Genomic DNA, 16,696 nt, shown 5'->3' on the forward strand with positions numbered 1-16,696 from the left:
CCCAATGTGCTGGTGATCACAGGACCAGCCACATGCTTATCCCAGTCCTGGTCTCAGTGTGCTGGCATTCAGAGTAAGACTCTGTCTTTAGTCCTCCTGACATGGTCTCAACCTGGTTGACCGCAGGGTCTTTAAGCATCCTTGCCCCCATCAGGTCACATCCCTGCACTTTCTCCTGTGACCATGCAGCCTTCCTGTGTTACCACTGGGGCACAAAGGAACTCTTTCAAGCCAACAGTCAACAAGGAAGTCCCACGGATGTTTCAGCCTTGCTTTGTTTGATATCTTAATGCATTTCCAGGTACAAGGTCAAGTGCTCCCTGTTACCTTCCAAACAGCTGCTCCGTGCTGTTCTGTAGCAGGTTTAAAGAAGACCCATCCCTCAGTAGTTTCCTGTGAACACTCAGCAAAGCAGTTTAGTAGCAGGTTGGAGAAGGCAGCACCATCCAGAGTGAGAGTGTGGATGCTGTCTGTTAACAACCTGCCCTATTTGTCTAAGTGTTGGCTGACTGAATTTTTCTTCTTCCCTATCCATGTCTCTCCCTTACAGACACCTTCCATTAGATTAAACTGATATAGCTATGCAGTTAAAAGCTTTCTGAATACGTACAGCGTATTCAGGAATTAGTATGGGCTGGTCTGTCTGCTTGTGTGGGCTCTGAAAGATCCGACATCTACTAGAGAGATTGGTGATGTGCTGTTGTCTATGTGGTTTGCAGCTGTTGTGAGCAAAGCTGTCCCGTGCTCTGCTGTGCAGACAGAGCATCACATGTCAGCTGTGTGGTGTAATCTTTTTACACCGGGGGAGTGCTGTGAAGGTTTTTGGGAGCATAAGGCTCATTTTTTGGTACCACTGTCCAGGAGTATTTATGGGTTCACCAGTTGAGAGTGATAGTAAACGTGACCTACAGGGTTTTTGAGTCCAGGTGAGATAGCGCTGAGGAACATTTATGAGCTTTCAAATGTGTGAAAGAAAGACAAGAGCAAGCCGTTCTCCAGGACTGTTGTGGACAGGGCAAGAAGTAATTTGGCTTAAGATAGTGCAAAGGAGTTTGGTTTTTCATTAGGAGAGACTTTCCCAAGACTCAGTAGGGAAAAAAGTATGAAACGGTGGGACTGACTCAGGAGGAAACTGTGGAGTACCCACTGCTGGTGACTTTTGTGAACAGACTAGATGGCAGTTTGTCAGCAATGCTGAATACAGCACAGTCTGCCTTAAGGCTGAGCGAAGGATAAAGGACTCCTGAGGTCGCTTCCAGCACTGTATTCTGATTTCTTTGTTGAGGCAGGTGGAGCAGAAGAGGCTTGTGGAGAAGCATTGTTTCAGGTGACCCAGAAGATGCTGTTGATTTTCACATGGGGAAGAATAGGATGAAGGAGGACTTATTACTGCAGAAAACATACAGGTTTCTTTCATTTTCTGTGTGTAGATTTGAACTCCCTCCTCCTGCTCTGCCCTGTCTCACTGCTGCTCCTGCTGTGGCAGCTGAGTTGGGCTCAGCAGAACCACCAATGCACATTGATATTCATTTCTAATGCAAGTAGCTGTTATTGCTCCAGGGTCTCTGCTGCTGTAGTGGAAGGTACAGAAGGATGGGAATGTCATGCTGCATATGTTACCAGCCAGGACGGGCTTTGCAATGCCTGTGTTTGACGATGAGGGCTTGGGGGGCTTTTGAATGACAGAGGATACAATGGGCAGGCAAATTTTGCTGTCACAAGTCCATTCTAGAGGCAAATTTTGAGGGATTTGGAGGGGTCCAGCTTGCAGCCCTGCTTCTCCTTGTCCACATGGTGCTAAAAGAGTCTCTGACGCACATCTAGACACATTAAAGGGACAGTTCTCATCTTCAGCCGGTTCTTGCAGAAGAAAAAAGAACTAAAAATCCTGAGCTTGAGCTTGCTTTTGCTGCCTTATCGGTGTATAGCACTGAAACATGCAAGTCAGACTATACAGGGTCTGGAGCACTACACTGATTTAACTCACTGGAATGGCAGAAAGCAAACACAGAAGAGGGAGGGGAAAGCACCATGAATATTCTTTTTCTTTCTTTCTTCTCTCCAGACTAGCGATTTTAATCACTGAGATATGCAGGGGAGAGCTAAGACTGGGTGGCTGGAGGCAAAACCAGGATTACTATGGAAGGGAAGAGTAAGGACAGGTAGTTGGGGGCATGGAGAAACCTTTCCTAGTAGTAGTCACAATACAAAATACACCTCTAACTGCACTAATCAAGCAGGGGGTCTCACAGCCACATTGCACAAGCATCTCAGACTTCCAGAAAAAGGAAGTGCAAAATTTTAACAAGAATGCTGGCAGCAGTCTGGCGAGTAGGATTTGCCTTCCTGCCCTTTGGAGAGCCATTAGGTGAGGGTGAGAGGTGGGATCCATCTTGGAGCTGGTCACACACCTCCCTGCTGTAAATCCTTTGGAAACAGCAGAGCTGCTGGTCAGGCAGAAGGGACGAATACATCTCTGCTGCACCAAGCTTGGGACAGTGCCATTGTCATCTTCTCTGTGGCTGAAGTTTTATGGAATAAAAAAGAATACTTGAATAAAAAGCCTAAAGAAACCCGCCTGAGTATCTAGGGAAAGGGGCGAGGGGTGGGTTGAGCTTATTGTCTACGGGAATGTGCAAGTAGCTATTCTGTGCTCACATTCCCCTTCCTTTACTCAAATAAAATAACACTGCCCCATCTCAGCTGTATATTTTTAGTACTTGTATGCTTGCACCCTGCCAGGAGAAGGACTTCTGTGGTTAACTAACAAGATAAAGCTGCCAGCCTCAGTGTTCTGCAAACGACCTCAAGTGTTCTGCAAACGACCTCAGTCCTTAATCTTCTTGTCTGAAAATAACAGGTTACTGCTACTGAAATGTTGCAGAGAAAATGCATCTGAGAAGCTGCACAGTGTTTTCAATAAATCCTGGCTTCAGGTGGATGAAAAAGGTTTTAAGGATTTCTTTCTTTGCTGTATTTTAGCATGATTACTTGGGAGACGGATGAGATAGTGTGTTGGTGTGGTTCTCTTTGTTCTTAACTCAGTAACTTGTGAACCCATTGCTCCATTTGGAGCAAAGTAGATACAGATCTTGGGGTTAGTCTATCGTACAAATTATGCTTATTGGAATAACAATTAATGATTAGTATTAAGATCCTACACATTCCATGAGTAATTAATTAGTATTGGAATTCAAAGAACTGACGCAAGAGGCCAGTGTGGAGTGGGAAATCCTTAAGAGCTAGGCTTTGCTGGCTCTGCTGTTCCCTATTTGCTTATTTCTATGCTGGACAAAGCAAAGTGAACTTAAGCATATTCAGCAATGACTGAAAGTAAAAAGGAAAAAAAAAAAGTATTAAGGAAGGTTTTCGAATGCATTTTAGTTTTGTGTGACTTTTTTTTCCCAAGTGCACCAGCTTTTTTTCTTTCCTGTACCTCCAAATGGAGGCTACATCCTCATATTGCCTAAATTCTGGCAAAACTGAAGGAAAGTAATTTTCCATGTAGTTCCACCTTGTATCTCTGACTAGGACATGCTGCATGTTACTCCACACGGTATTTCTGAGCAGTTGTTGATGATGAGGCTGAACTGATTAAACTAAATCCCCAGTTTGGTTGCCAGTTAAACAATGAAGACTTAGCCACACCTCCCAAATCTGGTTTAGCCAGCAGCTACATTAGCTGAATCCTTTTGATTTTTCTATTGATTTTAGCCACCTTTCCCTTGCAACAGTCCAGACTGGAGCTATAGACAGAGGCAAATTGCAGACATGACTTTTTATCTCACGTTCACTCACATCCATTAGGTAGTGGGGTGGAGGCATCTTCTAAACAGACATGCAGAGATACCTAATCTGCCAGCTGTAGCAAAATGGAGGGTGGGAGGAAGAAACAGGAAGATTTGGAGGGAGATCTTTGAAAAGGCTGTGATTAGTTGTGTTGGAGCTGCTGACCATCTTTGAGCACTTCAGAGGAAGCAGACAGCTGGGGAGCACTATCCCAAGGGAAATACTGGGGGTTTTGAGCAGCTATGGCTCATGCTCACACAGAAAAAAAAAATCATACGAAGTGAGCAGCACTGCTGATGTACCAGCCCAGCTTGCACCATATCCAAGTAGTGAGAACTTAGGTTACACCAATGTACAACCTCAGCTATATGTCCACTGTGATTCACTCATCTGCTGATCCTTCCTATAATCCTTGCCTAAGAGGGACTTGAGACTGTGGTGATAATTATATCTCTCTATATATGTCTTCATATTTTATTCCTTGAAGTGTCTGAAAGCTTCCTCTTTGATGTGATTCTGCTCACCAGAATACATTATACTTTCCCAAAACAAGTACTGTGCTTGTTACAATTATTGCAGAAGCACTGAGCATTTTCAAGTGCTTTTCATCATCTCCAAATGTGGAAATAGATGACTTAGCACTTTCTTTTTACTGCCAGCTGCTAAAGAGGCCAGTTCTGGATTAGTAGGGCACAGGCGAATCCATTGTAGAGGAAATGTCTGTGGTGGTTTTACAGCACTGGTATTATTTAAGGACCATGACCATGTAATGCTGGACACTGTGGTTTCTCTCCTACCTTACATGTAGACTGTTGGGGTTTTTTGGTTGGTTGGGGTTTTTTTGGAAATTTTTTTTTTTTTTTTTTTTTTTTTACTTTGACTTCGTTTCTAATTGCAGTAGTTCTCAAGAGCAGGTGCTGGCCCATGTCTGGTAGAAGAAATGGTCCTTCATGGTGTCAGTCACAGAATCATAGAATGGTTTGGGTTGGAAGGGACCTTTAAAAGGCATCTAGTCCAACCCTCCTGCAATGAGCAGGCACATCTTCAATTAGATGAGGATGCTCAAAGCCCTGTCCAACCTGACTTTGAATGTTTCCAGGTATGGACAGTCTGTTCCAATGCTTGACAACCCTTTTGGTGAAGCCATTTTTCCTAACATATAGTCTAAACCTCCCCTGGTGCAGCATAAAGCCATTTCCTCTTGTCCTATCACTTGCTACTTGGGAGAAGAGACCAACCCCCACCTTGCTACAACCTCCTTTCAGGTAGCTGCAGAGAGCGATTAGATCTCCCTTCAGCCTCCTTCTCTCCAACCTAAATAACCCCAGATCCCTCAGCCACTCCTCGTAAGACTTGATCTGTCCTAGAGATTTTAAACTGAGATAGACATCACCTAAGCTAACCAATGTAACCAAGACCAGGCAATTCTACCTAAGAGGGGTCCCCCACCAAATGTTTCAACCAGACTTCTTTTCCTTCAATAAAAAAAGCTTGATTTTCAGAATTCTACTCAAATTAGACTGTGACTGCCTATAGATGGATTTCTATCTCCAGAATGTAGATTATTCTTCGGCATCTAACAAAAGATTTGAGAGCCTCTTGCAAATATCAGTATTTCAAATAACTCCCCCCATGAGAATTCTCAAGAGAATGCAGCTCCCCTGACAGTTTAATTCAATTTATTGTCCTGAGAAAGAAAGCTTGCAACCTATTAATTTAGGGAATGGGATATAGGCTTTGCCAATCTTCACAAACATATTACGAGCACAATAAAACCAGAAAATTCTTTGCATGTAATTTAAAAAATGAAATTTCACTAGGCCCTTAATAAACTAATTAATCACTAAGGAAGACTAATACTCTGAAATACAGGAACTTCTCCAGCTGAATTTGTTCTTTGTAGTGAGCCCCTTTACCTGAAGATGTTTGTGGTTTGCTGGAGAAACTTCTCCTTTTGGTCAATGCTACTTTTTAAAAATAACCCTGGCCCTTAGTAACTGTAAGTGCTCAAGTGTCGGATTTAATGGCAGTATATCAATTTGGCTAATGAAAGACAGTATTCCTCCCTAAAAGCAAGCTTTGCCTGCAGAAGGTTTTCAACTTATTAAAACATGGACTTATCTCAAATGAGGAATGTTGCCGAATGAGTTAATTTTGCTCACCGCTTCGGGATTCTTCAGGGATAGAAAATGCTCCTTCACTCGACAGCTTCAACTTCTCTCTTGAGACTAATGACTGTTTTTACTATGAGACCAGTAATGTTGCATGAGTAATGTCAGTCCCTTTCCCTTGTCTTGTTTCACTGCTGCCAGATAATAAGAAGGTGGAGGCCAATTCTGACACATGCCTTCAAGGATTATAGATGGTGAAGCTACCTGATGCTGGTTCATGCACGTTCATTTTGCTGTTAATAGATGTTGTTTTGGCCTTTAACTCTTTCATACTGATTTTCTTTGGAATCTTGTTTTATACACTGCTGGCTATTCATTTGGGTATTTCAAACACTAGTTGCAATAATTCTTCTTACAACTTCATTTTCTCAGGATATGAGGCAGTAATGTTACTGTCATTGTTTTGGGTGTGGTGTTAGTCTCATCCTCTCCAGAATTTTCAATTGAAATTCAAAGAGATTGTCTTTTGTTAGTTCTGTGCATACAGCAGGCAATGTAAGGAAAGAATTCCTTATCATCTGGCTCTAGGAAAGTCTACAAGTGTGAGCTAAACCCTTACTAGATTTCAGAGGAAGAAGCTGCAGGTTGTCCTTATCCACTTTCTGATGACAAGAAATGCTTCAGTCTGAGTTTGCATCACCTTAGATACTGAAGTAAGTGTAGGAGGCAAAACTGGAGAGAAGTAGGATTTCTGTTAGAATCATTTCTGGTTTTCTTAAAATGTGTGTTTTATTCTATCACAGTTCTTTCCTTGATAGTTTTATGTGCCTAAGCTTTTTGTGGGTTCTATGCATGTGTAGTGAGGAAATAATGATGTTCTGGAAAAGCAGGTGGTTCTTCCTTATCTCCAGGAAGAAAAGCAAAGATCCTGTTGGTCCTGAACTATCTTGCTTCTGAATGATTATAGTGAAAAGACTGACATCATTCCTGTGGATGCAGGAACAGGTCTTGTGTGCAGGAATGTCTGTGTAAGCCTGGGAAGAAGGGCTGACTTTGCTGGGGCTGGAGGGAGGGACTAGCTAATGGGGCTGGTGTTCTCTGTGTCCACATCAGGGCTTGTCCTGAGCCCTGCTTTAATAGTGCAGAGCACTGTTGAGTTGGTGCTTTAAAACCGTTGTACAGGTAAGTGACCTCTTCACTACAGAGCTGCCCTGGGTGTGATTAGGGATGTTCTCTCTGTCTTGAACCCTGCCTGTATATGCACACATCCACATGTGGTCAGCAGAGTCATAATTTGAGGAGAAGGGTGCTTTTGTTGTCCATGGGTTGGCACATGAGGGTGATGGCTGTGATGTGATCCTTAAGGACAGTGACTCATCAGGTTGTCATGGACATCTCATCGCTTTGCCTGTGACCCCTTCTTTCTGCTCCCAGCTTCACCTCTGCTTGATAATGGGTGATGTTGAGTGAAATTATAGCCAGAGAAGGAAATCTGTGTATTCCTCTGTAATGTCATGTGCATTAATACTTATTTGTGATTAACTTAACTGTATCTGCTTTGCATATGGTGTCCCTCTTCTCAAATGATGGCATCTTGTTTGCAAGACTTTCTCAGGTATTCTGAAAGCCCTAAATATTACCTGCTCTGAAGAAGGGCTGGCTTTTAGATTCACTACCTGTGTTAGGATTTCACTGGTAAGTGTGATTAGTGGGGATGATGGGGCTGCTAAAAATTCATCAGGATATTTGGGCATAGTGACACCCCTGGATTCAGAACGTAGACCTGGAAGGGAGCCACTTGAAGCCAGTGTTGTAGCATGGCTCATGCTGCTTTGTACGGGAATAAGTAAAACTGGAAGCTTGGTTGGTTTGCTCTCTGAGGAGGAAGTTGAATACTGTGTTGGGAGAAGCTCCTAGGGCTCTCTGTTTTGTCTTTTCTTTGCATTCTTCGTCTCTGGTGTTCTGCTGAGGAATTAGTTATTTAGCAGAGCTTGGAAGAGACAAGGGAATCATGTCACAGTGATGCTGTGCTACTTTTGAATGGTTCAAGTCAAAACAATTTAAATTTTGACTCTCGGTACGGAGCTGCATTCCAAAGTTGTGCTCAGCACAACAGAGGTAGGTGTTTTCTCCCCCATACCCCCATGCAGTACCTGGGGTGTACTTTCTGTCCTACAGATTTCAGAGAAGGTGGCTTCAAGTTACTCCAGTATATTGTGGTGCCTGTGGGTCCTCTTTCACTCCCCTCCATTGGTGAGAAGGTGGCACAGTCCTCTCTGCATTTTTCATGTAGGATGTAACAACTCCAACTTTAGTTCTGTTTTATGTTTCTATTGTAGCAATAAGGAAGAACTGAATACAGGTTCATAAATGCTAATATTTAAAGCTATTGCTGAAAATCCACCAGAAACCCACTGAGCCACAGAACAACGAAATCAGGAGAATATTCCACTGTGCTTATCTCTGGTTGTAGGCTTCCTGTTAGGCATCACTGTTGGCCCTTGCCTAGATGGACCTTTAGTCTGACATGGCAGGATTGGTCTGGTATTAATTTGCCCAAGGCAATGTTAATCCCTGTTGTGAACAGGGTTTTAAATGTTCTGGAGTTTTGACTGGTTATTTTTTTGCTAGATGCGCTTAGTAATGCCATACAACAGGCTGAAGAGAAGTGGCAATGAGTGTAAGTAATTTAATGCTGGGAGGATAATTTTTAAAGGTTAACTTTTCACCTTTTATTTGAGCTCTGAAGATCTGTAAGACTTTGAAGATGCTTTGGACATACCCTGACAGGAGGTTTTTTTTTCTTTTGGGGAGGGTTTATCCCTAGAAGCAGAAGTATTTTATGTGAACAGATGTTTGGCTTTCCACTAGGTTGGTGTTTCTAGCAAATTCCTTATACACAGAGTTTGTTGCTGGTCTAGCACTGATAATGTCCAGTCACTGTCTAAAGTGTTCTATTCATAAAGAGGCCCTGTGACTGCAGAGGAATCTTGGCTCATGAGGACTGTGTGCCTACAAGGTATTCTAATCAATTAGCAATGCTTTCCTCCTCTCCTTTGTAAGTAGATAAGATGCATTGGTGGATCAAGCATTTTTTTCATAGAACCACAGAATGGTTTGGGCTGGAAGGGATCTTAAAGCTCATCCAGTTCCAACCCCCTGCCATGGGCAGGGGCACCTTCCACTAGACCAGGTTGCTCCAAGCCCCATCCAACCTGGCTTTGGACGCTGCCAGGGATGGGGCAGCCACAGCTTCTCTGGGCACCCTGTGTCACTGCCTCACCACCCTCAGAGGGAAGAATTTCTTCTAATGTCTAATCTAAATCTCCCCTCTGTCAGATTAAAGCCATTCACCCTTGTCCTGTCCCTACAGGCCTGTGTCAAAAGTACCTCTCCAGCATTTTGTTAACCCCTTTAGGTACTGGAAGCTGCTCTAAGGTCTCCCCAGAGCCTTCTCTTCTCATTCAGCCTCGAACTGCTGAGGGCTGGGCATTGTGAGCTTTGCATAGCGGGGCAGTTCAAATGTGTCAGGTCACTGGGCTAGCTGAACGTTCAGGCAGGAGATGCACTCAAAGTAAATCCCCTCTCAGCTGGGAAGCAAGAGGTGATAATTCTGCTTGGGCTTGGCACTGTTTTAATCCTGGCCGGTTCAGTGATCCAGTTGATGAAATAGGCCCACAAGTGTGGTGCGGCTGAAGGGAGGAAGCAGTTGGAAGGAGGAGCATGGCATGAATAAATGTACAGGAAGGCAAGGGATGTAAACACTTGAAACTGGCTTTTCTGCCAAAACCAGCACCTTGTCAAACTGTCCCTAGGGCATGAATCAGATCTCTGCAGTCTGGTTGGGCTGGATGTAGAAAACGGATTCATGAGGTGCTGTGGTTCATCTTAACTGTGTCCCAGTGCAGTCCCTGCTGCGGCAAACCAATAGCACAGCTGAGCTAAGCAATCCAACAATGACTGTGGTAGCACCAGTCACAACAGCTCTCGGATGTTCACAGCAGGTAGATTGGTTTATATAAAATTTATCTTGTTTGCAGGCAGGGAGCTTGCTGCCCTGTCAGCTGCAGCGGGGAACAACCCCATGCTGGGAATTTCACTCTGGACTTCGAACATGGGTTTTGAATGCATTGAATGCTCCTCTTCTGCCTTGAATCCGAATGAATGTCTTGACTCTTTGGCCTGGCTGTTAGCTGCGTTCAGAAAACTTGTCACATCTGAACGAAGTAGGGTTAAAGTACTCCAGATAATCTAATCTAATCTGAAGAAAAGCACAGCGCTGGTTTGTAAGGGTTTGGGTGATAGTGCCAAATACAAAGCACTGGAGAATTGAGCCTGCTGTCTTTCAGTGTTTCTTAGAAGATGAGCACACAGGTGTGATACAGGAGTGGGTTCAGTGGATGTGCTTAGATTTGTCTGCATTTAAATATGTAGTCTGATGTTTGCTGTCCTGCTCTCTGCTGCCCTGGTGAGGCTGGGACTTGTGTGGTTTGAAATGCTTTGGATTTCAGCAATGCAGGACTCGTTGCCTTCTTTCTGTGAGAATGTGCACCAATTTCATGCCCAGGGTATGAGATGTGGCAGCTCTAAAAGGGCAGTGCAGCTCCCCTGATACTGAACATTTTGCAGTGTCTGTGGGTTGTATGGAGGTACTGGATAAGGTGAAAATAATGTGTATTTAGAGTAATTTGACCTTATATTGCTGCCTGCCTGCCTGCCTTCTAGGAAGTCCAGTTAAAAATGCTCAAATGGTCTCTACTGGTGCTTGCCAGCCAAGTTTTTCTTTTTTTTTTTTTTTTTTTTTTTTTTTTGAATGAAGCAGTGGGTGTCTGCTTACTCCTGAATCCCAAACTAAAACTAGCAGGGACCAGTAAAAAACACTACTGAAAATTTATATGGCTTTACTGGAATTCCAGTAGGGCCTACACTCTTCAGTTATTGCTTATAGAAATTTTCCAGTTTCTAGAAATACCCTGCTCATGGGGGCTAAAAGAACATAGGACTACAAGGGCGCACTGGGTGCAACCACAGTCTTTCAGCATCTTTCTGCTCTTGGACGTGGTTGTGCTGATCCAAGCCAGCTTCTACAAGGTCTCTACTGATCATGGGCTGTTCAGCAGGGCAGAGTCCCAGCTTAATCAAATAAACTTCAGTATATCTACTATGATTGTCTATATCTCACTATTTATAGCCTGAATCCAAGTGCACCAGGCATGTGTGTTAGATTGTGGCTGAGAGTATATTTGATAATAGATTTACAACTGTGGGAAAGAAGTGTGGCAACAGGCATAGAATTTAGGTGGCTTGCTGCTGCTGTGGTTCATATTTCTGTTTCTTAAGAATGTTGTAGAAATGCAGGGGTGCTGCTGCAGCAGCAGTAATAGCTGTCTCGGGGGGTTAATGTATTTACTTACAGGATGACCCTGTCTGTGGTTGTACCCTTGACTGAAAGTGAGAAATGGACAGTTATTTCAAGAGATATGTGTACTGCTGTACCTGGTTTGGGGGAAGATTTTTGTAGAGAGACAGTGAATGCAGCCAGTACATGAGCCTATACAGCATAGCAGGTGGATGTGTATGTTGCATGCATACAGACATACCTGCCTGGTTTGTAATCCTTTATCACTTGCAGTCTAGACATCAAGACTGGACATCCTCAATTTGGCAACACAAAATCAAAGCTGAACTAAAGCAGAAAGCCCCTAATGAGGTTGTTCTTTGTGTGAGCAGGCAGAATGGATTTTCCAATGGGATGGCTTTAAGGGCAAAGAATGGTAAAGATTGTAAAAATCTCCAAAGTTTGCTCCTGCCTTCAGCTACACAGCTGTAAGGCTAAGAGTGATGCCTTGTGACCCTCCTGCCTGCAAACCCTGGGGCTTTTTGCTTCATACAAACTGGCAAAAATACTGGCAGTTGATAAACTGCCATCTTTATTTGTCATCTCAATCAAGGCTGCTCATCTTCATAACAGATGTGGACAGTTGGTGAAACTGCAGGGAAATGCTTGAGTGCTCATTGTGTCTGAATTGAGAGGGAAGATCTAACTACAGAGAAGGAATAAATGATACATAGACTAATTGCTCCCCCACTGCTTTCTGTTTTTCAGTCACAGGTGGAAAAACTTCAGCTGTAGCTTGTGTGACCACTTGAGCTCCTTCAGCTTGAAATGACAAGGAAAGAGCTTTACAAGGTGATTCACGGAAGATAATAGTTTTTTCAGAATTTCATGGAGCGACGGAACTGTGGCAGTCACGGAAGCAAGGTTTCTGTACCTGTGTAGAAAACAGATAAATCTGTAGAACAAGGCATCATCTGTTCTCTTCCTCTGAGAACAGCTTGTTTTTTCAGAGATCTGTACCTTCACATGGGAGACCTTTGTCAACAATTAAAAAAAAGGGGGGCAGGAGGGGGAAAAAAAGCTAAAACTTTCTGCATAACCTACAGTTCCCACTGGTTCCAAATAAAATGAGATGTAAGCACCTCTCTGACTTTAAATAGCACATGGGTAATCAGTCCTCAGTCTGGTGTGAGCATCAGTAGCACTGATTGGATTCAGAGAATTAAACGAGAATGAAATCTGTACTCCTTTCATCTGCATTGGAGTGGCTGAGGGGAAAGAGAATCAATACTTGTTAGCTAAATAGGGGCAATACTGTCAGCACTGAAAGTTATTTTCCATGCTCTACACTCTATTTAGAGCTTGCAAATGATCTCGAATCTGTTGAGCTGAACCTTTACTTGGAGACAAAGGATGGTATAGGGGCTAACACTGAAAATGGGTCTGAGAGTTGGTTTTAGTTCTCTGCTGTTCCACAGGCTTCTCATGTGACCTTGGAAATACACTTAAGCTTTCTGAAAAGTTTATGCAACATGTTTCCTTTTTACGTGCCACACTCATTTAGATGGGGAGTGATTGTGGGCTGGTAGTCTTTGTCTATGACCAAGTTCAACTAAGTCTATCTGCTTTTGTTCCTGGTGGACTTGGATCTTTCTCAGCTTTGGTTTTGCGATGGTGTCTCATCCTTCAGTGGCTGGAACTGCAATATGAGCTTGCTTCTGTCTACTCTCACTGGTTAAGCCAGGAAATCAAAGGAGTTGCTAAACCTCTTTGTGACTCTGGTCATGGCCAAGAGGCCCTGGCTTGTCCCTTTCTGTAACTTTTCAGTATAAACTCAAACAACTCTGCTGGCAGCCAGGAAAGGTTTCTGCTGTTTCTCTGTGCCAGCTATAACCTGCACCACCTTAACTGGCTGAACACCTTTCAAATATTTATAATTAATAGAGACACTTTCAAGGTTTTGTGGCTTTTTTTTTTCCCACTGGTCTTGCCTATGCTGGCAGTGATCTTATCTGCATTTAACTTTGCCTTCTGGATTGTTGAAGAGAAGCATGGATTTAAGACGTCCAAAAGAAAGATTAAGCCATCGTTTTAGCTAATCTTTATGCAAAGGAGACTGCCTGCTCTTCCTATCTTGGGTTTGAGAAATTGTATTATACTACAGCATATCTCTGAGGAGGGATTTCAGTGATGATGTTAGCAGCCCACCTTACACTAATCTTTATACTTAGTTGCAGGTGATAAGCCTGCTGCTGGCAAAGTAGCATTTTCTTCTCGAAAAAAGAGTCCTGTCATTTGTTGTGCTGCGGCATGAAAGCATTTTGCAGTTTTCTCTGAGGAGTTTAACTATCAGTGTCTGTGGCTTGGTGATTATTTCTGCTTTGAACCCAACATACACCTGAGCCACAGTATTCTCTGTGGACTTCTTGCAGTGTACCCGATAGAGCTGTGAGGTCTCTGATCTGACATGTCACCAGTTCTTTGGGACATGCCTTTGGGTCTTTAATTTGTCCCTTCTTACAAAGCTTCCTGCCAAAATAATTCTCTTCAAAGACACTGAGCCCCTTAGCCCAAAGCCACTTGATGCCTTTGAGCTCTCAAAAGCCTTCAAACTGCAGCATTTCAGCTGTTCTGCAACCTGCAGAATAATCTCCCAAAAGACGGTCACCACTAGTCTCCCCCGAGACCTCATTAGAAGATGTGAAGATTGTCCTTGGTGGACTTATGGCTCAGCCATGTATCCTGGCAGCAAGAGAGTCCCTGCTAGCTGTCATTCATCTGTCTGTCCTGCCCTTCCCTTCTGGCGGATCTGTAGAGAGCTCTCTTGGGCCTGCTGGGAACACTGAGCCAGGGTAGCCTCAAGGCATGAGGTGTTGTCCGGGCAAACTCCTTTGTCCACCCTTCTTCACAGCTTTCTCTCATGAGAGCAGCAGCTTTGTTTCAGCTGACTGTCCCCCCAGGACAGGATGTGGCTTTTGTAAGGAGACAGCATCCTTACATCTTCCAGTAAAATAGATGGTGTGAGATCTCTCAAGCTGTCCTGTCATAAACTGGGAGAGATCTGGCTGAAGGTTGCGCCAGCTAGCTGTGGTGCAAGAATGTTCTGTGCTCAGTGAAGGAGGTGATCTCTGGATGTTGTGTGCTGCTTTGTAACGTGGAGCAGTGCTGGTGATTGAATACTGCTTTGTCCCTGTGGGCTGGGGCCAGGAGGGGTGAGAACAGAGCAATAATCTCATGAAGAGCTCCTTGAATTTTATGGGAAAGACACTGGATCACAAAATTGCTGGAACCTTCTGGAGTGCACCAGGACACAGCAAACCCTTTTTCAGAACTTCCTGCCTCTGAGAAGGGAGGCTTAAAAATTTGGCTTTCTTTATATCTTCTGAGGAATGGTGGCTTGAGGGCTATTGCAAAATCTGTATGATGGAGTGTATGGTTGTAGCAAATCCTCTTCCTGAAGAACCTCTCTGACAGTGTCTTTTTTGGGGTGTATGAAAACTGCCTGCAATGTCACCCTGGAAAGGGATATATTACAGCATATACAGGGCAGTGGCGGATCAGTGTCTTGAGACTTGATAAGATTGCTGTTTCGTGTGCTCTGCTGGGTGGCTTGGAAAAGCATACAGGTACTGTAACTGGTCTCAAAACTCTCTTGCCCTGCTAGCTCTTAACTGTTCTGCCTTTGATTTTAGCAGGCAAAGCTTCTGTGCCCATGCACCATCTCTGCTCGAGCTCTTGTTCTTCAAGCTAATTCTCCTCAGTGTTTTTCCTCCTTTCCAGTTTGCCTCTTCTGTATTCTTCCATGCCAATTTTCACTGTTTCTCACCTGCCTTTTAGTGAATTTCTGCTTTTCTTTCCTTGTAACCTCCGTTATCTCTTCCCTTCCTCACCAAGTGCTATGTGTCCTTTGTTCTTTTGCAGTCATTTCCTGACTATGGCCACAGTCATCGAGGTGGGGTTTGTAAAGGTGTCTTTTCTTCAAAGTTACTCCTGGGCCTGAAGCCTACCATGTGATACATTTAAAACCTCTGCTTTTAAAAATCACTACAAGGAAGACTAGGAGCATCTGCTTTGCTTTTACAGACAGAATGTAAGCAAGCTGCTGCGTTGGGCAGAATGATGTGGTCATTAAATCACTGTGATGTTTTTTATTGTCAGGTTGAAGTTCTACCACTTGAGCCTAAGAACAAAGTGCTCTCAATTCTGCATGTGTAAGCAAACAGTCACTTTATGTTAAATGGATTGATTAAATGTTCTCTTTTAAGTGTGCTCAGTGAAGCAAGTGCTACCAAAACTGGATCATCTTCTCTGCTGAAACATCCTTTTCATTCTTAAGACTTCTTTTAAGAAATCTGGGGGGGCTATTTAAGCTCAGTCTTGAAGCGTTCAAAATTGGCTGAATTTTGCCAAACTTGATCCTTTTAATGAAAGAGTCGTTTGCTATCCAGTATGCATAAATTTTAGTAGTGGCTAAAACAGTGTGGCATCAGGTACATGGTGAAGGCTGGGGAAGTTTACGCTCTGCCCTTGGAAGTTTGTGATTCCTGCTGATGCCAATATAGTCCTATTTGTAAGTGAAGCAAGAATCCAGCAGTTGTTTCCCTATGGGCTAGACATCCTGGCAGTCGAAGAGACTTGTACTTGGGTGTCATGAGGGCTGGCAGCTTGAGGGGCTGCAAAGCTTCGATTTTAATTGTTTTACAGATATTATGCTCTTGAATTAAACTTTTCTTCAGGCAAAGGTGGATGCAGGTGCAGGCAATTGCTAGCTGCACTGCTGCTGAGGAGGATGGGTACTGCTGTTGAGTCAAGGTGGCCAATTACACCAGTAGCTTGCCTTCTCCTTTCACAGTTTGCTCATGCCATGCGTAGAGAATTAGATTCCAGGCTGTGTTTTCAGGTGGCTTTGTCCAAGTGTGCAATATTGTTTCCCTCTTTTCAGATCAAATTATTCTTTCTTTTGAAAATTGGGCCTTCCACACTATTATGAACTGTTTGGTTAAAAGCTAGGAGAAGTGAAACATTGCACAGTGTGCTGTTTAGGTAGGACCTACAGGAAGTGCACACGAGCACTGGGCCAGTGGGTACTCTCCAAAGAGTCTCGCTGGGTCACATAAATAAGAGCAGCCATTTATCTACTTTAAATTGCTCTGGCTTAGGTCGGGCTGAAATCAACTATGGTTAGGTGGTTAGAGAACCGTAGAGCTGAGAACAGCTCTCTGATTGATACTAAGAAGATTCTGCTGGAAGCAAAATTTGAATTGATATTTTTAATGGGTTCTTGAGACAAAAATGTTTAGGTGAGGGCTTGTTTCCTAACAGTTTGTATTAAATCTGTTGTTGATGTTCTGGAGCTTAAATATGTTTACAGCTTTTGTAACTGAAAGCAAGAATAGTCGCAGGATATCTTACAGATGTGTCGAATATCATCTACGATATGACAGCAATAAACACATCA

The 16,696-nt window shown here is 43.5% G+C and overlaps 1 protein-coding gene across 2 annotated transcripts in view; it reads left to right on the top strand.

Moving 5' to 3' along the window:
* SLC35F4 (solute carrier family 35 member F4) overlaps positions 1 to 16,696 on the top strand; it is a 125,859-nt gene that overhangs the window by 37,755 nt on the left and 71,408 nt on the right. The gene's annotated exons all lie outside the window — the stretch shown is intronic.

Source organism: Strigops habroptila, chromosome 4 (assembly GCF_004027225.2).
Source record: "Strigops habroptila isolate Jane chromosome 4, bStrHab1.2.pri, whole genome shotgun sequence".
Lineage (NCBI taxonomy): Eukaryota > Metazoa > Chordata > Aves > Psittaciformes > Psittacidae > Strigops > Strigops habroptila.